This window comes from Protopterus annectens, chromosome 16.part0 (assembly GCF_019279795.1).
Source record: "Protopterus annectens isolate FY-2018-M chromosome 16.part0, PAN1.0, whole genome shotgun sequence".
Taxonomy (NCBI): Eukaryota; Metazoa; Chordata; order Ceratodontiformes; family Protopteridae; genus Protopterus; species Protopterus annectens.
In genome coordinates this window covers 3,026,561-3,050,978 of record NC_056750.1, presented here as the reverse complement: position 1 = coordinate 3,050,978, position 24,418 = coordinate 3,026,561, and the positions used below count along the sequence as shown (strand labels likewise).

The following is a 24,418-nucleotide window of genomic DNA, read 5'->3' as shown; positions in this document are numbered from 1 at the left end:
CACATAGTAATGACTACCCATGTCCAGAAGAGTTGTGGGTGCTATCCCTGGTAAGAATTTAATCAGAGGCTCTGGAAGCTGTTGAAGACTGGGGGGGGGTGGAGGGTGAGAGGGGCACCTACTGATCTAAAAAGGGCAATTTTTTAAAACTATTTACTACCACAACATATGTTCACTTGGAGGACATTTTAAGCTTAGCCAATTTCCCATTTGGTGCTTGAATCAACATTTCCTGATTGGTCTTACCTATCCCATGGCTGACAATTGTATATTAGTTCTAGTGAGAATAAATGTGATCATACTATAGATAATTTGAGGGGACCTATATAAGGGATGCAGCATATAGGAAAGTACAGCTGTGTACACTTACCATAAATGTAGATGTTCAAGTGTTCTCACTGCTGCAGTCATCACCATTGGGTTATCCATGCTGTGGTAGCCCTCAGTCTGTCCGAATACAAGAGTCAAAGTTTTGTGCGTCGCCTGCTGTTGCTTGCTGGGTGATGACAGGTCATCCGGGCTATAAAGGAGAGCCGGCAACACCATTACCTCAGTTTTTCTTGCCCAAAGAAGTCCAATTTTAATAATTATTAGTAGTCCTGGGGTCGGAGACCCTCATAGGAATGTGTCTCTCTAAGGACAACAGACATCAGGGGGAAGGAGCGAGGGAAAGCATGACTGCTGCAGTGAGAACAGTCGAACATCTACATTTACAGTTAGTGTACACAACTGTACTATGTTCTTCATTTCTCACTGCTGCAGTCATCACCATTGTGAAGATTCCCAATGCTGAGGAGAAGGGTGGAAGGATGATAGAAACTTAAGATTGGGAGAGCATGCCCTGCATAATTGCAGAGGCAAACCCAGCCCTAGCTTTTGAGAATAGATTCAGATGGTAATGTTTGGTGAAGGTGTGGACTGAAGTCCATGTGGCAGCTTCCAGTATGTCCTTGGTGGGTACCGCTCTAAGGAATGCTGTGGAAGTAGAGGTTGCCCTAGTGGAATGGGTTCTGATGGTCATAGGGGGTGGTTACCCATGCAAAGAGTAGAAAAATTGGATGCAGAGTGTTATCCATTTGGAAATGGTCTGTTTGGATATAGGTTTCCACTGTGCCCATTTTAAACCTGACCAACAGCAGGTCAGTTTTCCTGAATGTCTTTGTGCGATCCAGATAAAAACTGAGTTGCCTGTGCACATCCAAATAATGCAGTATCCTTTCCCCCTTGTTCCGAGGGTTAGGGAAGAAGGTGGGCAGGTGGATGGCCTGGTTGAGGGTAACATCCAAAACCACCTTTGGCAAGAAGGAGGGGTTTGTTCTCAGGGAGACCCTGTCTGCATGTAAGATGATAAATGACTCGATGGCCATTAAAGCTTGAAGCTCTGACACTCTCATGACTGAAGTGATAGCCAGGAGAAAGGCAGTCTTCCAAGACAGGTACTTTAATTCTGAGGATGCTGCAGGCTCGAAGTGGGGCAGAGTAAGCTTTTCTACAACATAGTTCAGATCCCAGGCTGGGGTGGGCTGTCTCCTGGGAGGTCTGATATTGGAGGCTCCTCTAAGGAATTGTTTGGTAAGAGGGTGTGAGAACAATGGCTGTTCTGTATCAAAGTGTGCCAAGATGGCAGAGGCATGGATCTTTATAGAGGAGAAGGAGAGACCCTTATTAAGAAGCTCAGCCAGATAATCTAGAATAAGAGGAATGGAGGGCAGATGAATGTCTACCCCTTGGACTGGCTCCAGGAGCAGAGTCTTTTTTCCATTTTACAGCGTAAGATTTTCTGGTGCTGGGCCTTCTGGCTGCTGTGATGATGTCAAGGACTTTCTTGCTTAGCACAGATTTCCTGTTGGTTATGGTAGAATAAGCCATGCTGAGTGTTTGAAGGTCTGGGTGCAGAATTGTCCCCCCCCCCCAGGATAACAGGTGAGGTATCAGAGGTAGCTGCCAGGGGAGCTGGAGAGAGAGGCTGCACAGCAGTGGGTACCAATGCTGTCTGGGCCAATCTGGGGCAAGGAGTACTGCTTTTGGTTTTGCCTCCCTTATCTTGACTAATACTTTTGGAATGAGAGGAAGAGGTGGGAATGCATCGACCTTCCAGGCCAGGTGATGGTACTCCCTGGTGCAGAATTTCTGTACTTGGTGATTTAAATGAGAGGCAAAGATGTCCACCTGGTGGGGCCCCCATGTGTGGGTAATTTGCAGAAAAATGCCTCTGTGGATTTGCAATCCATGTGGGTCCAGCAGGTTTCTGCTTAAGTGGTCTGCTAGGGTGTTACTGATGCCTGGTAGGTATTGGGCTATAAGATGTAGTCCCATGGATGAGGCTGCTAGCCACAGGTTCATGGCTAGTCTGTACAGGGGGTAAGATTGAGTCCCTCCCTGTTTGTTGATGTACCACATGACTGTGGTGTCTGTTTTTATGAGAAGAACCCCTGGTTTGAGGTAGGGTTTGAAGGATGCCAGAAAGTTTTGCACTGCTATCATTTCCTTTTGGGTGATGTGCAAGGGTAGTATTTGAGCATCCCAGAGACCTTGGGTGCATCTGCCTTCTAGGTGGGTGCCCCAGGCTACGTCTGAAGCATCTGTAGTTATGGTCTGGTCTGATGGACGGAGGGTGAATGGAAGTCCCTTGTTCAGAGCATAGACCTGGGCCCACCAGAGAACTCTGATCTTATGCAAGGAATCACAGGCAGAGAGATGTCCACAGGTTGACAGTGTTGACACCATAAGTTCTTTAGGTACCAGTGAAGTTTTCTCATGTGCAGTCTGGCCAGAGGTACCAGGAGGATGCTTGAGGCCATGTACCCTAGAGCTTGTAGGAACTTCCTGGCAGAAAGCTTGAGTTTGGGAGACCAGAGTAGTGAAGTATTTTGGTAGGAAACTTTGTTTTTCTGGGGACAGAAAGGCTATTTTCTGTTCTGTGTCCAGTAAGGCTCCCAGAAATATGATTGTCCAGGTAGGTGTGTGTTTGATTTCTTTTCGTTGATAGTGAACCCCAGAGAGGTGAGTAGGGTTTTTACAAATGAGAGGTGCTGCAGGAGCAGTTCCTTACAGTCTGCCTGGATGAGACAGTCGTCCACGTAAGGGTAAATCTGTACATTGTTTTGCCTGCAAAAGGCAATGGCAGGAGCTAGTCATTTGGTGAATACCCTGAGAGCAGTAGATAAGCCAAATGGCAAAGCAGAGAATTGAAAGTGTGATGATCCTGCTCTGAAGCACAGGAATTTTCTGCATGATTCCCTTATTGGGATGTGCAGGTAAGCATCCTTTAGGTCTAAGGTGACCATCCAAGCTTTGTTTGGCAGCATTAGTAGAAGCTGTTGTAAGGTAAGCATTTTTGAATTTTGGGATTACCAGGAAAGTACTGAGAAGGGATAGGTCCAGGATGGGATGGCAAGTTCCCTCTTTCCTGGGAGCAAGGAATAATCTGGAATAGAATCCTTTTGCAACTTTTTCTGGAGGCACAGGTTCTACCGCCCCTAGGGCTATTAGGTTTTGCACTTGTTTTAGTGCTTCTACCCACTAGTTTGGAAGTAGGTCTGGGTACCCTTTTGGAGGTGGTAGTTCTTGGAAATTGAATTTGTACCCCTGAGCAATAATTAAGACCCATTGCTCTTTTGTTCTAAAGTTCCAATTTTCTCTGCAAAGAGATAGCTTTTCTCCTAGCTTTTGGTGTGATGGAGGCAGGCAGAGATGTGAAAGGTAGTCATTGAGAGTTTTTAGCATACAGGGTTGTTTTTGAACTCCCTGCTCTAGTGTTAGGGGGGGGGCACTGTTTAGTTCTTTGCTGGCACTGAGTTGGAGCCATGGTGGGCCTCTGACCCTATGGGTTTTGCCTTGTGCCTGACTGCCTGCCTGTTTGGTGTAGGAAAGGACCAGTGTTTAGAGGGAAACTTTCTGCTGAACCTAGGAGGTTGTACTTGAAAGAAATCTTTAACAGTCTGCATCGATTTTGCTTTGTTTTCCATCTTTTTAAGTACCTCTTCAGTTTTCTGTCCGAACTTTGTCAAGAGGTTAATCCATGATTTTAGCTTTGACATGATCAGAGAGAGGTTGTTCCTTCAACCATGCATGTCTTCTGAAAACAGATCCTGTCACTGCTGCCCTGCTGGAAGCTTCTAGGGCGTCAAACCCACAGTGCAGGGAATGCTTTGCCACCTGAGTTGAAGAGTGCAGCAATTCTGCTATCTCTTTATTATTGGCAAAATCTAGTAAAGCAGAAATTTTCTGTTTCAAAAGTTCCAAAGTGTGCTGTTGATATTTTAATATATGGAAGTGACAGTTGAGTGCCCTTACAGTTAAAGATGCAGAGGTATATACTTTTTTATCTGTCTAGGTTCCTGGATTCTTTGTCTGAGGGAGTAAGATTCTTTGCAGAGGTAGCCTTAACTCCCTTAGGTCCCTGAGTAATCACCTCTAGATCTGCTATAGGATTTCTGTAGAGGAATTTATGTGAATCAGGTACCCTGTAGTACCTGTCAGGTTTTCTGGGGGCAGGTGGAAGGGTATCAGGGGTAAGGCTGGATTCTTGGTAAACATCATCTACCACCTCCAAGATGATTGGGATGGCCAGAGGCCTATGCTGAGGTAGGTTCAAAAGATCTCTTAGTCTTTTCTTGGATTGAGGGAAATCCATTGATTCCCATTGAAGGTGTTCCCTGAGGTTGTGGAGGGTTTCCCCAAAGGAAAAGTCCTCCTCCGGAGGTGATGCAGAAGGAATTGATTCTTCTGCATCTGAGTCTTCATAGGCAGTAAGAGGATTATCCTCTTCAAAAGCAGAGGAGTCAGATCTCTGTGAGTCTAAATCCAAATGGATGTCTGGAGTGGCCTGATTACCCTGGATGAAAGTGATGAAATCTTCCGCCATTTAAAGCATTCTAGTTGGAGGAGTAGTGGAATGGAGACTTTTTTCTATTTTCTTTGGAGTGGGTCTACGTCTGGCCTGAAGGGTATCCCTCGGTGCCGTTAGTGTGTTAGTCGGAAGAGAGGGCGAAGGCCTTGAAGTGAAATCCAAAGTGAGAGCAGTATCCCTGGAAGCTGGTGCCTGCTTAGCGGCTCCGGACCTAACCAAGGGTGAGACAGCCGAAGGCTTGTTAGACAATGCAGACATCTATGGCACACAGGACTCTGAAAGGTTCTCAGTTGAGGCCTGCGAAGTAATCGAGTCGGGCATCAAGGGCTCCGAAAGAGCCTCACTAAATTCCAAAGAACTGACGACCCATTTAGTGGTACTATCGTCGAAAGGCTTGGCCTTATGCCATCTGTCTCTTATCCTTATCTTTATGTTTTTTCGGATATCTGTGGTTTGCTGACTGATGGATGCCATATCGGTAATCGGAGATGGAAGATGAAAATAACTGGCTACAAACAGAGCTCTACAGTGAACAGTTCTAGCTTTAAAGATGGCACAGAACCGACAGCGGGGTACATCGTGATATGGGCCTAAGCAAGTGACCCAGTAAGAATGGAAGTCTCGGTGTGGTATTTGCTTTCCACAGGTGAGACAGTTATTGACTTTTTCGGACATCGGTTAGTGCAAGAAAAGGGAAGGATCCCCAATGGGGTATTAGCTTTAGACATTTTTGGCTGAAGTTCGAAATCTGGAAACAGCCAACCGGCACTGTTGCAAATTGCTTCTGCTACAGGCTCCATGGCAAGAAAGACTGGGGTAATGGTGTCGCCTGCTCTCCTTTATAGCTCGGATGACCTGACGTCATCCAGCAAGCGACAGCAGCCGATGCACAAAACCTTGACTCTGGTATTCGGACTGACTGAGGGCTACCACAGAATGGATAACCCAATGGTGATGACTGCAGCAGTGAGAAACAAAGAACATCTGCCTCTATCCATTAGTGGCATGAGGGGCAATCCTGGAGTACATTTTCTTTTACCCATCCTTAGATCCAAGTTGCATTTGTATGTGGACAGGGACGAGTCTTGTTTTACTTGAATAGACAGTCTGTTCTGGAACAGTGGTAGCCTCTGTGATATATATCCATCTCTCCACAACATTCAGTTTAGATACCTGGACTGAGTATTTCTGATGCCATTTGACCTGCTGATGTTCAGTAGGTCCATCTGTATTAGGTCAGAGGATGCCTTGTATGCCAGACATGTCATCTCTAAGCACTCTGTAAGATACTGAATATAGTGATGTATCTTTGAGGTGGTCTATGCAAGACCTATTGTTTAGGACTTGTATCCTTTTAGTAAGGTATCTCTGCGGGTATTCCAATTGTTGCATGGGTCTGAACAGATACACGCCAAAGTGGGCATTATACAGAATGATTGACCTAATGAAGGCTTTGTAAAGAGGGACAATAACATCTCTAAAGCTAGTCAAAATCAATTTGTTTATAAGCTGTGCAATGTAGAAAGACTTTCTTATGACTCTGGGCACATGTTGTTCAGAGTTAGATCACTGTACACATAAGTTCCCAAATGCTAAACAGCCAGGTCAGTTCTCAGGTGGCATTGTCAATTTGGCAGTTCCCTGGAGTAGATGACTTCCCAAAGGATATGATAATGTATTTCTTGGAGTTTAGTTTCAATTCATGATTCTGGCACTAGTTATTGTTTGGGACAAACCTTCCTGCATGATGGCTAAGTAATTTGGGGATTCAATAACTGCTCTTAGCTTGCAGTCATCTCAGACTTAGTCGGCCAAAGCCCTTTGGTATTTCCTTTTAATTTTGAGATGTTTATGCCAAACAGAAAAAGTCTCAGCACCGAACCCTGGGGGACTCCACTGGTGACTGGTCTCTTCCCCTGTTTTGATCTCCTGCATCCTGTGAGCAAGCATACATATATGCATTCTTTGATTCACCTTCCTGATCGTATTAAATTATATTGCTTGTATACTACAGCACCACTTGTTGGAATGTGTTTTAAATTTGTAGTTTGGAACGGTTTTATAGTAAGCAATGAAATGAAAATGTATGAACCAATAATGACAAAACTACCCATTGCAGAAAATTTCAACCATAAAAGGCCACTCAAACATCTGTCATTATAATCCACCAATATCAGTAAATATCCACATTTCTGCAGAAGTAAGTCATCTAAATAATTCCACATTAAAGGGATATGTAACTAATGAAGAGGGTGCTGCTAGCAAACAACTTTATATTTCATTGTTTCATGTACAAATAAAGTACCTGTTGCCCTTGAAGAATAAATTGCCTAGTCTACATTTAAAAAATGATAAGCTAGTAATTTTAAAATGGGAAATGGATGGCAAACTGATAACAGAAACGCAGTTACTAGGTAACTCCTCCAAAGGAGGACATTCATAGGACTGCAGCATCCACTCCCTTTAAGGTACATTATCAGTGATCCATCTGCATACTGTGGGAGTAGAACCCACAGCCTTCTACACCAAAAGCAAGTATACTACCTGTTGTGCTACTAACAATGCAAACAACCTAACATAAGTAGCACTAAACTTATTTTCCCCAGAAGCTCTCAGCTGCTTGTAAAGCCCACTTGACATTCAGCTACATCTCCCAACTTTGCAGCACAAGAAATCTGAAAAAAGCCAGCATTTACTTGGGGGGCAAAGGCCCAAAACCAGGGAAAAGTTTTAAATATTGCATATATAATCTTAGAAAGTTGCTAAAATAAAGTGTTTTGTGATACCATATGTTTCCTGAAAGATAGGAAGACTGAAACTTAAAGGGCTATCATTATTGACTTCAGTTCTCACTGATTTGCCAGAAAACCACAGATTTTAAGAGGAACAGACCAAAAGTATGAGCCAAATATTCTGTGAAAATCTGGACACTTGAGAGCTATGGACTCAACTCCCTGAATCACAAGTGGTGGTATGGGTAGAGAATTCAGGCTGTTGTTTGAGCCTGAGAAACATTAACCACCAGGTATACCTAACTGGGGCATTTTACACACACACACACACACACACACGCACACGCACGCGCACACACACACACACACACACACACACACACACACACACACACTCCTGCAAATGAACAAAACTCTCCTTACTAGCATGACTCTGGCTCTGGCAGCACCAACAGAACAGTGGCAGCATAACTCCTGTAACACAGAACAATAAGAGAACAAGAACACTTAGTTTAGTTAGTTTAACTTCCCTGCACAAATCCACGTTAGAGTGAAAACTCCACTGCATTAATTTTTTCCAACAGGTCTTGCAGCTGTAAAACTGGGGGGAGGCTCCCCCTCCCCCTGGCTCTATGGTTCCGGCACCCATGAATTTATTGTGCCCTATCCACTTGTCCAGGTTAATTTTAAACAGTGTCATAAAGGTGTTCTACTTCACATGAATTGGCAGCCTATTCCAAAGACATGGCAGTCACTGGGAGACAAATCTGTCCCTCCAGCATGTTCTATTCAAGTTGTAGTCCATATTTAGGTCCCTAGAACAGGTAGCTCTAGTCCCATTTGATCTACAGATGTGCAGCAAATTCATTAGGTTTGGGTCGGAGATTGCTCTGTAAGCCAGCCATAAGTCTCCCCTAAGACGTCTATACGACACTGAATACAGTGACAGGGACTTTAGTCAGTCTGTGTAAGGCATGTGCTGGAGTCCCCTGATCTTCTTAGTTAGAAACCTCTGAGGTCTCTCCAATTGCTGTGGGTGCTATGTACAGTACATGCTAAAAGGGGCATTATACTCAATTATGGATCCAATTAGTGATGAGTATGGAGGGGTTATAACCTCCTTTGCTCTAGAGACAATGCCTTTGTTAATCAAGTGCGCTACATAGAAAATCTTCCTTACTATAGACACATGGTGGTCAAAGTTAAGGTCTCAGTCCATTTGTGATCCCAGATCTCATACCTTTTCATAGGTATACAGGGTATTGTTGCTAATTTGATTCTGTGAAGGGACATTGTTTTTACCAAAGGTAATGTTGATGCAGTTCTTTGCATGCAGTTTGAAACTGTGACTAAGACACTAGTTGTTGTTCTGTGTAAGACCCTCCTGAAGTATACTGACATAATTTGGGGATTCTATACCCAGTCTGCAGTCATCCACAGACTTGGTCAGCCATAGCCCCTTAGTTTTGGCCTGAACTTCTGAGAAGTATATACCAAACAGTAGGGGACCCAGCACTGACCCTTGTGACACCCCACTGGTGACAGGTCTGCTGGTTGATGTGGAGTCACCCACTTTGATAGTGTGTGACCAGTTTGTGAGCCAGTTGGCAGCCCATCTTACAACAAAGGGGTTTGTTTACATTTAGTTTTTGAAGTTTATTGGTAATGCCTAAGTGTGGGACTGTGTCAAAGACCTTTGCCAAGTCGAGGGATGCTGTGTGCACAGATCTGCACTTGTCAATAGCCCTAGTCACATTTTTGAAGAAATCCAATACTTTTAACAGGCAGGATCTACCCTTGATGAAGCCGAATCAGGTCAGATCCAGTGTTTGGAGGTTGCCTGTATCTTTACTTATGAGGTCCATGATGATACGTTCCTTGGTTTTACAGATGAGGCTGGTCAGTCTTATGGGTGTATAATTCCATAGGTCTATTACTAAGCCACCTTTGTGGAGAGGAACAACTATTGCTTTTCTCCATTCTGCAGGAACAAAGCCAGTGGTTAGGCTGTGACTGAACAGGGTACTTAATGGTGATGCTAGTTCATGTTTTACTTTGTATAGAAGATGGCCTGGGATGCCGTCTGGTCCCATAGAGGCTGTTTTCTTTGCCTTAGACAAGGCTTTAATGACCTGCTCTTTGGATATGTAGGGTGGGGGGGAGTTGGGGGCAAGGTTTGTGATAACTTTGGAGGGGATAAGGAAGTGAAATTTCTGCCAAATTTGTCCACTAGCAGGTTTGCTATCTCTGTGGGATCAGCGTGTGCAATACCGTTAGTCACTTGTTCGGCACATGCTTGGGTCCTACCTTTTAAGCTACAGTATGTATGTAGCTGTAAAAGGCCTTATGATTACCCTTGGCTGTGATTGATAAGTTTTTCTCAAAGTTATCCTTAAAGGATTTTACATGTTGTCAATAACTGACAATTACTTAATTGATAATAAACTCAAACTTAAGCTACACATATTACAAACCATTAAAAAACACACACACTAGAAACTTGGCTCATTGTATAGAACAAAACACTACCTGACAGATGATGTAAGACAAACACTAGCATATGCCTACTTTCTTCCATCCCTATTATATGCCTCTCCTGTTCTTAAAAACTTAAAGCAAAACTCTGTCTGCTGCAATAAAGTATCAAAATGTGTTGCTAACCTTATGTATAGGACTAATCATTGTAGAGACGTGAAAAAAATAAAACTGGCTTGAGTTACTCAAAAAATTTTACATACTCACAATTTATTACTGCATAGACTCTTTTATGCATGCACCAGAAAAATGTCTAGTATTAAAAGATACCTTGCAATATTACTCTCCAGGCAGAGACCGTTATCCAGGCAATAAATTCTTAGTAATCACATCAAGGTGTAATAACTCAACAGGTGACTTACTGCTTCTTCTTCTTTCAGCTTTTCCTGGTTAGGGGTCACCACAGGAGATCACCTGCCTGCTCATGATTGGCAGTGGAGTTTTTTACAGTGTTGAGTTGCCAGCCTGGTGCCCAACCTTCCACAGAAGGCACAAACATGCATGCACTCACGCCTAGGGCCAATTTAGAGTGTCCAATCCACCTACAGCATGTCTTTGAGATGTGGGAGGAAACCCACGCAACCACAGGGAGGACATGCAGACTCTACACAGAAAGCACCCCAGCTGAGGATCGAACCAGAGAAGCTCTTGCTGTGAGGTGGCAACGCTAACCACTGCACCACCGCAGACTCACTATACTTCCATTACATATATATAATCTCTGGAAAACTAACCAAACATACCTAAAACAGACCATGGACCTTTCCACCATCACAACCTTACTAAAACAATACCTAAACCACAAGTGGTTCCTTCTCACCTGGGTAACTCCATTTTCCTTTGTAATCTTATACCCCCCCATCCCTTTATAACTTGTAACATTCCACAGCTCAAACTTTTCTACCATTTCTCCTCAATCACCTAGCTTAATCCCCACTTCACATTACAGTTTCTTTCTGAGCTTCCCACTTTATCCATCTCATCTAAATACCCCCCACTCTGACCCTTGTATTCTTCACCTACTATCCTTCGCTCATCAGATATACAATGCCTTTCTCCCCTTCTACCTTTAGCTGTTCTCTACCTCACAATCCTTACCTTAGTTTTCTTTGTTCCTAACATCTATACTGCAACCCTCCTTACCCATGACTTACAAGACATATCTAATGACTTACAAGACATATCTAATGTTTGCTTGTCACATACATTGCACATGAACTGTTTGCATAATAAATGCTTTGCATTTGAATTTAATATCATGTATAATGTACAATGTCACCACAGAAGAAATAGTTTTATGTACTGCCATAATAGAACACTTAGCTGGCTTTGTATCTAGATGAACTATCTATGTAATGCACCTTTGTAAATCATTTGTTCTGTCATGAGTATCTTAAATCTATCTTCTGGAGATCTTCTCCCTGGGCCTCCACTGAAAATGGGCTTTGCCCATTCTGACTTTCCAGATTAACAGAGACAAACAAGCGAACAAATGAATGAACAATTAAAAAAATAAAAGAGCATATGTCTTCAGTCTATGAATGTCACTGTTGCATTGATAACGAGTGAGTTAATTTATGGTGCCAGATTTCATGCAATTGGATGTGTCTGTTCCAAGTACTGGTCTGGTTACCTTGGCTACATATTTATTTGCAGTGTTATCAATTTTTAAAGTTTCCTTTCAACTCCTCTTTGGAATGTCTTTATCTGGCCTGTTTTATACTATGTGAAGGATTGTTACTGTCTACATCCTTTCTAGTTCTCTGCTCTCTATTTTACATGCTATGCAATCTGTTTTCTTCTTTAAGTTATATCCACCCCTTTATCCTGTGTCTTTATAACCGAAAAGGATTTCTGGACCAGCCAATATATCTTGCTAACATATTATAAATAAATAAAACATTACAATTGTGGTTATCATGTTCAATGTGCATACAAAGGTACTCTGTTTAGTATACACTGTCGTGCTTTGGTTTATAGCATCCTGTAGGTACTCTGTTTAGTATACACTGTCGTGCTTTGGTTTATAGCATCCTGTTTGAATATACCAGCCTCTTGCTTAATGTGCACAGCAAGGCAGAAGGAGCTGCATGCATTTTGTTAATAATGCAAGTTACATGCTCCAGTCTAAAATTAAGTACATGATGTCTGCTGTTTAAAAACTGATTGGCAGTTTGAAGTGGGTAGTTTTATTTCTTTTTTTTTAATTCTTCAAGAACCCTTATCTTACTGGAATTATGGTATTCACCTTTTGTGCGGTTATTATCACCGAAAAAGTGAGAAAGAAGCCTAAATGAGCTTCTTCCCCAATAAACATCCATCCATTAATGGCAGAAAAATAGACCAAGACAAGGAAGGCCTGTTTAAGTTTCAGTGGAGGCTATCCACCAATTCTGACAGCCCAATACAAGAAACTTAACAGAGGTAGAGAGCCCAGGATGTGTGCTTGTTTTGTCACTGTAGACATGTTATAGTCCACAGCAATGATGATATTCTCTGGCATGCCCAGCACCAAGACAAACATGGTTCCATTTTTGCAGCAAGCATGCAGTCTGATCTGAGCTTGAGCTGTGAAATGTGTCCATGCCTTGAATGCCAAACCAAAATCTCCTGGCTACTATCAAGAGCTGAGGCAGCTAGAAAGGAGACAGCAAAGACCTGTACATAAAATGGTGACAAAATGAACAGCAGCCAGGAAAGACATCAGCCTAAAAAAGATGGGGATGGTGCCCAATGACAATATAATTACACTGTGGTGGTGGTGCTGCGGTAGCGTTGTCGCCTCACAGTAAGACGTTGCCCCGTTCGATTCTCAGAGTGTCTTCTGTGTGGCGACATGCGTGAATGGGCACTCCTTCACTGAAGGTTGTGCGTCAGGCCTGGCAAGTCGGCACGTAAAAATCTACTGCCAATCATTAGCGGACCGGAGTTCCGCTATGGCGACCCCTAACCGGGCAAAGCCAAACGATACAACAACAATGACACTATAATTGGAAGGAATGGCCTCTTAGGGATTTTAAATAATTCTGGCTTGGTGCAACAGGTTTTAACTGCAACAGTGTACATTGAAGTGAGGCAGTTTTTAAATGACGGCATATAATTTCAGCAAGTTGAAAAAATGAGAAAGTTTCTCAAGGTGATCTTACTTGATAGCCCATTTTTCTGATGCAGTAAGAAGTGACTAGATGTAAACAATGTTCAAATAATCTCACAAACAAGTTAGAAAATAAATTAATGTCTGACACTCAGACTACTGCATAACTATTTCAAATACACCAAATTCAGCAAAGTCTGCTTGACATCATTAGAAAATGCAATGAATAGCAGTCATCAAGAAAGCTAATACAACACAATGCCACTGTGGAGATCACAGATAATGCAATTTACAACAGGTTTGAATGAGTACGCAAATAATTGTTAGCCTAATGTCAGACTTAAAAGAATTTATTTCTGCATTGTTACATCTAAGTATTAAGCAATGAACAGTTCTGCATCTGCTGCTAATGCATACTTTAACAGAATATTTTAATATTTTTAACAGAATAAAAATAATTAAGAAAAGATGCTTACTGAATAGTTGTGTAGATATTATTGATGGGAAAGATCCAGTGTCTGTTCCTGCAAAAAACATAGAAAAATGCATACATGAATTCATAAGCTGCAAATTTTTAACTTGCTACCAAATCAACACTTTAACCAGAAATGTATGCTCATTTAAAAAGTTACAAAGATGAGGAAAATGCTCAATGGCCAAAAACTTATCAGGAGTAATATCTATGTGGTTACCAAATCAGTTGAGATGTAAAACAGCCTCATACAGTTAGTTCATGTTAGTATTTTCTTTTTTGATATCCCTAGTTTCACACTTATCTGAAATCTCTTCAGTGCATACCTCTCAACTGTCCAGATTTTTGCAGAATGCCATGATTTTTGGTCTGTTCCTCATAAAATTTGTAGTTTTTTGGCTAACCTTGATGACTGAAGTCACTAAATAATGATGTATATATATATATATATATATATATATATATATATATATATATATATATAAGTTTCAGACTTCATATACTTCAGATAATGCGTGGCAACATGAATCCTGTTGTTCTAGCAACTTTCTCAGTTTATAAGAGCAATATTTAAAATCTGCCCCCCTTGAAGAATTTGTCCCCCCATTATTTTAGGCTTTGTTCAGATTTCTTGTGCTAAGAGGTTGAATGGTATGCTTCAGTGCTTTCACCTGGAGGTACATTCTACTTAAACCAACCAGAATCATGACATCATAATGCCGAACAAGAAGGGGGCAGCCCTCCCTTCTTAGCTGAAAATACCACCACCCACATTCAAAGAGAAATCATAGCTACAAGCTTCAGAAGAACAACAGAAGAGCATACAATTATTTATATTCCTAACTCCCACAAACTCCATCTTTAGATGCTGGACAGAGATCTAGCAAACATGGCAATAAAAGGTGTCGACTCCAGGCTTTAATGCAGGTCAACCGATGCAGTGAGCACGTATCTACTTATTCTGACTCATAAGGCAGAGAGTAACAGGGATGATGGGGATGAACAATTCAAGTAATACAAGTCAGGCTCCTCTAGGAGGTCAGAGCTTAATGAAGGTCACAAGACAGGAGCTCAGAAGACCACATCTGAAACGGTGAGATGTCAAAGGAGTCCATACTACTGGCATTATGACCCAAACAATAATGTTTAGTAGAGGTGTAAACTGCTAGACAACTGGTTGTAGTAAAAATATATGCAAATAACATATTCTTGATGCCGTGGAAGTGTGGCCAGATATCTGATGGAATAAGGATTGAAAGCAACATTTCTGAACTAACAGTTAGTAGCTTGCTTGTAATAAACAAATCACATAATAATCCACTTGGAAAAAGTTTTTCCAAGTCCCTTGTTACAAGAACGAAAGCAGATGAGCAGTCTGTATTCCTAAACTCATACATCACTTCTAGTAGTAGCACGGACTTGAAATGCCTGCCAAATGTACCACTGAAGGACAGTCACGAATACAGATGATATGGGTTGTTCTACAGCTTCAGTTTTTTACTGGTTTTATAACTTATATGTGTATGTGTTCTTACAGCTGCTGGTGATCTTTGAGTATTTCACTGTTAATCTTATTAATGCACTAACCATTTTTACTGAAGGCATTTGTTAATTTTGCTTCAGCAGGTCTAAATAATTTGTATTTGCAGATGCTGAGAACCTAATCTAGTAAATGCTAAGAACAATGTTCTAGATACCCATTTATTTTTAAAATGTGTCAACAGTGACTGGAATACAGAATAATAAAATGTTAAGAATTACTGTAGTTTTACTTTCCAAGCATGTAAAATTCTTTATCAGCCCCTTTGATGTTATGAAGTTATGTGCACGTCATTATAAATTTACTTATCAATACTTGTCTGTGAGACCGCAAATTTATGCACAGGCAGAATTTAAGTGCTATGGTTTTGGACCCTCATCTAAGGTTTTTGACAGTTCTTCTTACAGTTTTGATGGCTGGTAGGTTGACAAATGTGCTGAACCCAGAGGAAATCAATCAAAATGATCAGTGGGCCTAGGGGAGGTTAGGAAAAAAGCTTGTACAGTTGGAAAGAAAGACAAAAAGCTTGGCTATAATTGGAAAGTTAGAAATAACTTGAGGAGACGTGCTAGAGGGTGATAGATGAAAAGTGGAGGAGAAATGGAAGGGGGCTTGGGAAATATCAGGACAGTAGGACTGGTGCAGGAATATGCTTGGCAAATGTCAGGACAGCAGGACTGCTGCAGGAATATGCAAAATTAATGACTTCATAAATGATATATAGAATACCAGTTTGGCTAGAAGCATAAGGGTTTAGGGAAATGGGTAACTGTTAGAGATGGCAGACATACTAAGAAATAAATAGGATATAAATGAAAATAAAGGGTTTGGGTAAATGGTATCTCAGACAAGGCATGCAAAAACAAGATGGTTATGCTTTTTGTGGTAGAGGAAGTACAGAAGAACTGGAAGCTGAGGGAAATGATTGGATTACAAATGGCAACATGGTGAATAAAAAATAAGGCAACAAAGGAGTGGAATACAGTAGTTCTAGAGATGTCCATTAGGGTGAGGCGTGTGGCATAGTAAGGAAATCAATATAGGAGAGTCATAGGGTAACAGGTTACTAAGGAACAGTAAGGTGTAATAATGAAGGAACATTACATTGCTATTCTCAGGAAGTGTAACAGCCTGCTAAAAAAGGATTTAAGTCTTTTATACATTTATATTGTCAATTTTAGTTATTTGTTTAGGTTTTACTAGTTCACATTTTAACTTCTGTAATGTGATTGGAGGGGCACTACCTAAGCAAAAGTATTTAAACTGCTTTTTTATGAGTCACATTCATTCATGCATCTACAGAAGTCTGTGTTAGACGAAAATGTACTTGTGGATATAAGCGTTTTATGTTTTCATCCTCATGGTGTGCTGACTGAATAAACCTGTGTGCTGCACTTCGTCGGGCTACTTGTGCTGCTGAATTTTCCTGTTTTTGGTCTCACTATGCAGCACTTGCTTCCATTTGCTTTGGTTGTGTAAACTTATCTTACTAAGGGCAAGATAAATGTTATTTATCTATCTATAGTTTTGTTAATATTTACTGCGAAAAGATTACTTGTAACTGTGAACAACCGCTTTTATTAAAAGTGCATTTTATGCTCTAGAAATAAATTACATAAATGCAGTCTGTCCTGCTATATAAAAATGTGCAGTGTAGTAGGTAAGGCACCACCAAACGTGGGACATCATTTTACTATTTATTTATTTTTTTTATTTTACATTTGTTGACCGGGATAGTCCGACTGGATGCATGTCCATTTTCAGCAGAGCCCCGGGGAGAAAAGCTCCAAGGGTAAGCAGATACAGCATTACATAATACCAGCATTACATATTACAAAGACTATTAACAGAGATTACATAAGTAAGCAAGTTAAACAAGTTCCACAGGTTACAGTTAATCATGAGCGCAAGTCAGGATTAAATTAAATTACACAGTAAACTGGTTAACAGATTTTTACACATTCTACAGAGAGTTAGCCAGGCTTGATGCATTGACATAGCCAGTTAAGTGACAAATGTTGTTTGAGTCTAGTTTTAAATTGACCTAAGGTGGAAAGTATCAGTTGGAAGAGAGTTCCAGGATCTACTTACAGAGTTTGCAAAGAGAGAATCGCCGGCTGTGTTATTAATTTTGCTAGTCTGAATTAGTAGTTTGTTAGAGGATCGAAGCGTTCTAGGATTGTTATAGGGGGTGATAATATTTTTAAGTGCAGGAGTTTTGTCCAGATTATAGAGGATTTTATAGGCCATAATCAGTTGGTTATACTGGATTAGGCTAGGTAGTTCAAGCCATCCAAGCTGATTTAGATTGATGCAATGATGTGTCCTAAAAGGCAGTCCGGTGGCAAACCTGGCAATGTGGTTGTAGCAAATTGAGAGTTTGTTAAGGACAGTCTTGTTTAAATTCGAGAGGAGAGGGGATGCATACAGAAGGGTTGAAAGAAGGTGAGAGCGAGCTATGGCAATTTTAGCTGGAGGGGTTAGGAAGGCTTTTATTCTGTAAAGTGACCCTAGTTTTTTATTGATGGTTTTGATAGTATGGTTAACATGTAGGTCAAATTTTAGATTATTGTCTATGATGACACCTAATAGTTTTGTAGATGGGTCAGGGGAGATTATTGTGCCATCATTTGATTTTATGGTAAAGGTGAAAGCGGTAGACCTACGTGTTGGTGAAAATAACAGCATTTTAGTTTTTTGGGATTTAGGATCAGATGATGTTCAGAAAGCCAGTTTTCTATTGTATTAAAGGTGGTCTGGGTAGCTGACCATAACTCTACTGGAGATGTGGCTGAGCAAATCAGAGTAGAGTCATCAGCATATTGGATACAGCTGACTTTTGGGATGACAATATAAAGGTCATTAATGAAGATGGAGAACAGCAAGGGCCCTAGTATAGAGCCTTGTGGTACTCCAAGGGTGTTAGGTAGAAGGTTAGAGAGTTTGTTCTGCCAGAGGACAGCCTGCTGTCGACCATTCAGGTAGGATTGAAACCATTGAAAGGCTCCCGTATCTAGACAGAATGTTTGCAGGGTGTGGATTAAAAGTTGGTGATCAACCATATCGAATGCCTTGGAAAGATCCAAAAAGAGGGCTGAGGATATATAATTATTGTTGCAATTATGGTTTATGGTGTTGGTAAAGGCTAGGAGGACTGAACTAGTGCTGTGATGAGGACGGAAGCCATGCTGAGTGTTTGCCATAAGGCGATTCTGGATTAGGTGGTGCATGAGTTGTCTATGAATACATTTTTCCATAATCTTTGCAAGTGGAGAGAGTATAGCTATTGGCCTATAATTGGAGAATTCAGTAGAGCTGCCTCCTTTGTGAAGTGGGATTACATAGGATATTTTCCAGATGGTGGGAATTTTAGCTTCTACTATGGTTTGATGGGGTAAGCAATAGCATCAGCTGATTTTTGTAGGTACTTGGCAGGGAGTTGATCAGCAGAAAGTGTAGTGGGTTTTAATTTTTTGATCAAGGTACGGATAAGTGAAGTGGCGACTGGTTGGAAGCTGAATGCAAGTAGGTTTCTAGGGGTGCTACTTTCAGGACCAGGGGAGCTAGGAGGTAGTTGGCTAGCTAGGGCTTGAATTGTCTCAGTAAAGAATTGGTTAAAACTATCAGAAACATCTTCAAGAGTTTTATCAATAGTAGCAGCAGGGATTGGGGTTGAAGTTTGTCCAGGATGTAGTAGATTATTTAAACCTGCCCAAAACTTCTGAGGGTTATTTTGATTTACTGTCTGTAAATTACAGTAGTATTGTTTTTTGTCTTGTAAAATTGATTTTTTGGTTTCGTTCCTGGATTGCCTGTATTTAATGTGATCTTGAGGGTCTTTAGAAGAATGCCATAAAGCCCATGCTTTTTTTCTAAGGGTAATTTTGAGTTTAGACTCTATAGAAAGCCATGGCGCAGTTTTTGCCTTGGTTCTCTTTGAACGAACAGGTGCATGCAAATCAAGGATCTCAAGGAATTTGTTGTTTAAGTATGCTACTGCTTCCTCTAAGGGGAGGTGTTTTAGAATAGACCAATTTCATGAGTTTAGTTCTTGTTGGAATTTGGCAGGGTCAAAGTTTTTATTGTTTCTAACCTTTCTGAGTAAGGGTTGTTGGGAATTAATGGTTTTGTGTTTAATTACATATGTGAGAAGGTGATCGCTTAGGCCATTAAGGAGGCTACCAGAGGTGTACAGTTGGGGTGACTATTTATGAGTACCCAGTCAAGTATACTTTCTTTTTGGTTGGGTTTACCTATCCTGGTAGGGGTAGATATAATTTGTGTAAATGCATGCAGGTTAATATGGGTGGTTGGGATTCTGAGGAACAGGTGCCCCAGTCAGTGTTAAAGTCTCCAAGTAGTAGGGTTTCTTGGGGGTAGTGACATGATAGCCAGTGCAGGATATCTTCAAATGTAGATATATTGTTACCTGGGGGAATGTACATATAGATGATATTAATGCATTTTTATTAAGTTGCAATTTGGTGGCAAGAATCTCTGAGTTATTAATCTGAGGTGGTTGTATTACATCTATGGTGACATTCAACTCAGATTTATAAAGTACAGCTACCCCACCCCCCTTCCTCGAAGCACGATCCAGCCTGGACTATATCTACATCCTTCATGCACTCCTGTGACAAAGCTTAACAGTCTGTCCAGGTCAGTGTCATACCAATGTAAATCTATTATCAATGACTTGGGTCTAGATGGTGTAAAGCTGGTCCATTCTTTAACATCCGACATTTGTTCCTTTCAAGATGAACAGATCAGGCAGAATCACTGCTCTCAGTACCCAAAGTCACAATAATTGTAAGCACCTCAGCCTGTTTGCCTAACACATTAATTAAAAGACACCCTTTTTATATTTCTTTTTTGAAGGTCTTTTTACATTTATTTTTTTGAAGGTCTTAGCTTTCCCAGTATCTTTGGTTGGGCCTTTTCTCTCTCTCTTGTTACCCCCTGAGCTTTTGTTTAATTTGAATTTTAAACTTTTGCTTCAATAAGTAGGCTGTAAAGATCTTCAGACCCTTTTATGAAGTAGTGGGTTTAAAGTTTTTCTAGTGTAGTCAGATCACAAACAGTTCATACACAGACGATAACAGGTACGCGTTGCAGCTACCTTACACAGACACATGTGTTCAGCTGAGAAAAAGGCATAAACTTGTATCAAACCAATCCTAGTGTCTAAGAAGAGAGCCATAAGAACAATTAATAAAAGCTAATCAACTATCAGAACTCACTAAATGACCACATTCATTCATTAATTCCCCGACACCTACTATATGCAGTTCAGAATCATGTGGAGCTAGAGGTCAGTATAGCTCTCAGTGGGTGCAAGGCCAAGAAAGTATGCATGGATGGGATGCCAATCTACTGCAGTAAACAGAGGTAACACAAATAAATTAATGTAAGTTCTAAGCAATTACTGGTGGAAAATAAACCATAAATGACTCAGACAACCCACATTATAATTTGGAGCTGTGAGAGATTGCCATTACAACTGCAAAGCAGAAATAAAGACAGCATGACCTGCTGCTACTTTGGATATGCTGCTGAAAGATGTAAGCACAGATGACAAAATATCCCTAAATAAATATATCCACTTGAATAAGACTACTGGCTACATCAGGAGATGTACCATTTGTTGAATTACAACTATTTGAAATGTATCTGCTTTATACAAGTTGCCAAAATATAGAAGCATTGGGATGGTTTCACATTATTAGGCTCCACTACAATATTACAGCTGTGCAGTTTATTTTTTCACTGTTTCAGATGTTCCTCTTTTTCCCATGGCTGTGCTACCACGGAGTGACTATACATAAGTAATGGGGTGAAGTCACCCACAAGCGGGCATCAATAAAGCAAAAAAAAGTGTTCTTGACGTCATCGCCACAGTTTTGGCAGACATGTCATTCAATGAGTTATACTCACTTTGCTACTGACAGCTTGAGAGTTATGTCCTTGCAGTGGATCATGTTCTATCATCATCATCATCTTTCAGCTGTTCCCGTTAGGGGTCACCAAGGCAGATCACCTGTTTCCATTTCTTCCTGTCCTCTGCATCTTGCTCTGCCACACCAACCACCTGCATGTTCTCTCTCACCACATCCATAAACCTTATCTTAGGCCTTCCTCTTTTCCTGTTATCTGGTAGCTTCATCCTTAGCATCTTTTTTCAAATATACTCAGCATCCCTCCTCAGCACATGTCCAAACCAACGTAATCGTGCCTCTCTGGCTTTGTCTCCAAACCTTCCAACCTGGGCTGACCCTCTAATATACTTATTCCTAATCCTGTCCACCCTCGTCACACCCAGTGCAAATCTTAACATCTTTAATTCTGCCACATCCAGCTCAAACTCCTGCCTTTTTGTCAATGCCACTGTCTCCAACCCATATAACATAGCTGGTCTCCCTACCCTCTTGTAGACCTTCCCTTTCACTCTTACAGGTACTCGTCTGTCACAAATCAATCCTGACACTCTTCTCCACCCACTCCATCCTACCTGTACTCTCTTCTTCACCTCTCTTCTATACTCTCTGTTACTCTGAACTATTGACCCCAAGTATTTAAACTCATCCACCTTCGCCACCTCTACTCCCTGCATCCTCACCATTCCTCTATCCTCCCTCTCATTCACACACATATATTCTGTCTTAGTCCTGCTGACCTTCATTCCTCTTCTCTCTGGAGCATATCTCGATCATGTTCTATATGAGTTACTTTTTTCGTTATATATCATAGATTATGGTTGAAGTAGCCAGTTAAATTGCACCATTCTTTCCATGTCAAATTTCTGTGTCAGACTGTCTAGAACAGTTTTTCTCAAATGGCGAAACTAACTTCCTTGAGAAGAAGGGCAGGTCTTATTTCTGAGAAGGCCTGAACAAGTGTGCAAAAGTTGTGTACAGAGTATTATTATTATTAGTAGTAGTATTGTTAGTAGTATTACCATAATTTTTAGTAGTAGTATTGTTAGCAGTTTTATCATTATCGTTATTAGTAGCAGTAATATAGTTAGTAGTATTATTATCATTAATTATTACTAGTATTGTCAGTAGTTATCATTATTATTAGTAGTATTATCATTATCATTAATTATTATCAGTAGTAGTATTGTTAGTAGTATTATCATTATCATTATTAGTAATAGTAGTAGTATTGTTAGTATTACCATTATCACTATTACTATTAGTAGTACTATTATTATTAGTATTATCATTAATAGCAGTATTATCATAATAATTATTAGTAGTAGTATTTGGTAGTAGTAGTACTGTTATTATTATTACTATTATTATTATTATTATTATTATTATTAAGCATCAGGCCAAATGCAAAACAATATAACAGTTACTAAGCATAAGTGTTTCTTTGCAAATCAACTTGTAGTATACCAAATCGTAGTTCTGATGTGTATCTGCATGTGTGGGTGTTTTTGTATGTGTGTGGACATGCATGAGGGCAAACACGTGTGGTTGTGTGTATGCTTTTCCATAATTTGAGGGAGGCTTGCCAAAATCTAAAAGCCTTTCTTATTTTGCTATACAGAACAATATCATGCCTTATACCACTTGACTTCTGGTGTTGCTATAAAACAGATTCAAAACAGGAAGGTCAAGCAAAACCAGGACATACCATCTCTGCACAGCATTCATCCCAAATCATAAAGCCCAGTTTGCATAACAAATTTTCTGCAAGTTATGCACATTAATTCAAAAGTCAGAAGCAGCTATTGTTTTAACCCATTGTAAAATAGCTACAAAATGGTGGCAAAACATTAAATGATGTGAGCATTCTCTGCACGTCAGCTGCAGTGCCCTCATGTGGATACCAAATGGAGCTAATCCTGCATTAATTCATTTCAAGCATTTTTGTGATCTGCCAGTAGTGATTTCCAGTTAGCTTATTTGCTTGATTATAGCCTTAATGAAAAGTTGGATAAAATCACTGGCACTACTTGTCTGCAGAGGTCCTGTGTAAAACATGTTCCATATGTGTGCATGCTCAGATGTGCACATGTCCTCCGATTGAGCTTCCACACCCACACAAGCCTGTACTTATGTGCATGCTCAGATGTGCACATCCCCCAAATGAGCTTCTACACCCCAACAAGCCTGTACTTGTGTTTGTTCAGATGTGTACACATTCTCCAAATGAGCTTCTACACCCCCACAAGCCTGTACTTATGTGTTTGCTCAGATGTGCACACATTCTTCAAATGAGCTTCCATGCCCACACAAGGCCATACTTATGTGTAAGCTCAGATGTGCACACGTCCTCCAAATGAGCTTCCACACCTACACAAGCCTATACCTCTAACTGTTTTTGTGGTTTGAGTTGATCCTTGTCCTACAATGATAGGTGCAATCCCAAACCTGGAAGAATGAGGAACTTACTCTCTTCTCCCACAACCAAACCAATTGCTCACGAGCTACTAATTAAAGCTAAGCCATCAGCTATGCAGGCATTCCTTTTCCCCCTTCACCAAGGCAGAAGCATTTGTTTCATAGATCCTTGGACTACAACAGGCTAAGCAAGGTAGCATTAGCTACACCTGTCATGTGATGTTAGTACTCTGGAGCTTCCAGATTTATGGCTTCTTATCCAGGAGCACTAGGCAGCATGACGACATGAATCATATTATTCCGAAATTCTCCTACCCCCCCCCCCCACTCAGTCCATCAAGAATAACATTTACAATTTTTGATAAACTCCAATGAGGGAAAAGGTAAACCTTCTTGTGTTGTAGGAAGCAAGTGTACAGCGATAGAAAGAACAACATAGTAAAAGGATGCTTCCATTGCTATACCTAACAGAAATAAACAAACAAACAAAAAATGGATAAGTAACAAGAGTATAGGATACACCAGGTGACCAGAAATGTACGGCAAGTTTTCAGGCCTGAAATGTCTGGGAACATCATTTCTAGGCATACTTTCATTCAATGACTAATTTCGTATAGGAGATTAACATGCTTATTCCATGTCTGTTGAACTGTCTTGACTGACTTAAGTTTAAAAGTCTGCTAGGCTCTGGGAACTGTAAACCGTTTTAAGGAGTTTAGGTTCAGTCTCTGTCAAGGTCAATGAACCCACAAGATATTTCAGAATATTAGGGTATTCCTCGGGACCCCTAAATATGCCATAGGTTAACCTTTAATGACGAGTCAGTGTAAAATCACTAATAT

General features: G+C 40.7%; 1 long non-coding RNA gene across 1 annotated transcript in view; it reads right to left on the bottom strand.

The window, feature by feature from the left end:
• The window catches only part of LOC122790801, a 1,149,194-nt gene extending 1,135,445 nt beyond the window's left edge, over window positions 1-13,749 (bottom strand). The window contains exon 1 of the long non-coding RNA XR_006363041.1: window positions 13,690-13,749. This is a non-coding gene — a long non-coding RNA (uncharacterized LOC122790801). The remainder of the gene's footprint in view (window positions 1-13,689) is intronic.
• Between the last annotated feature and the right edge of the window lie 10,669 nt (window positions 13,750-24,418).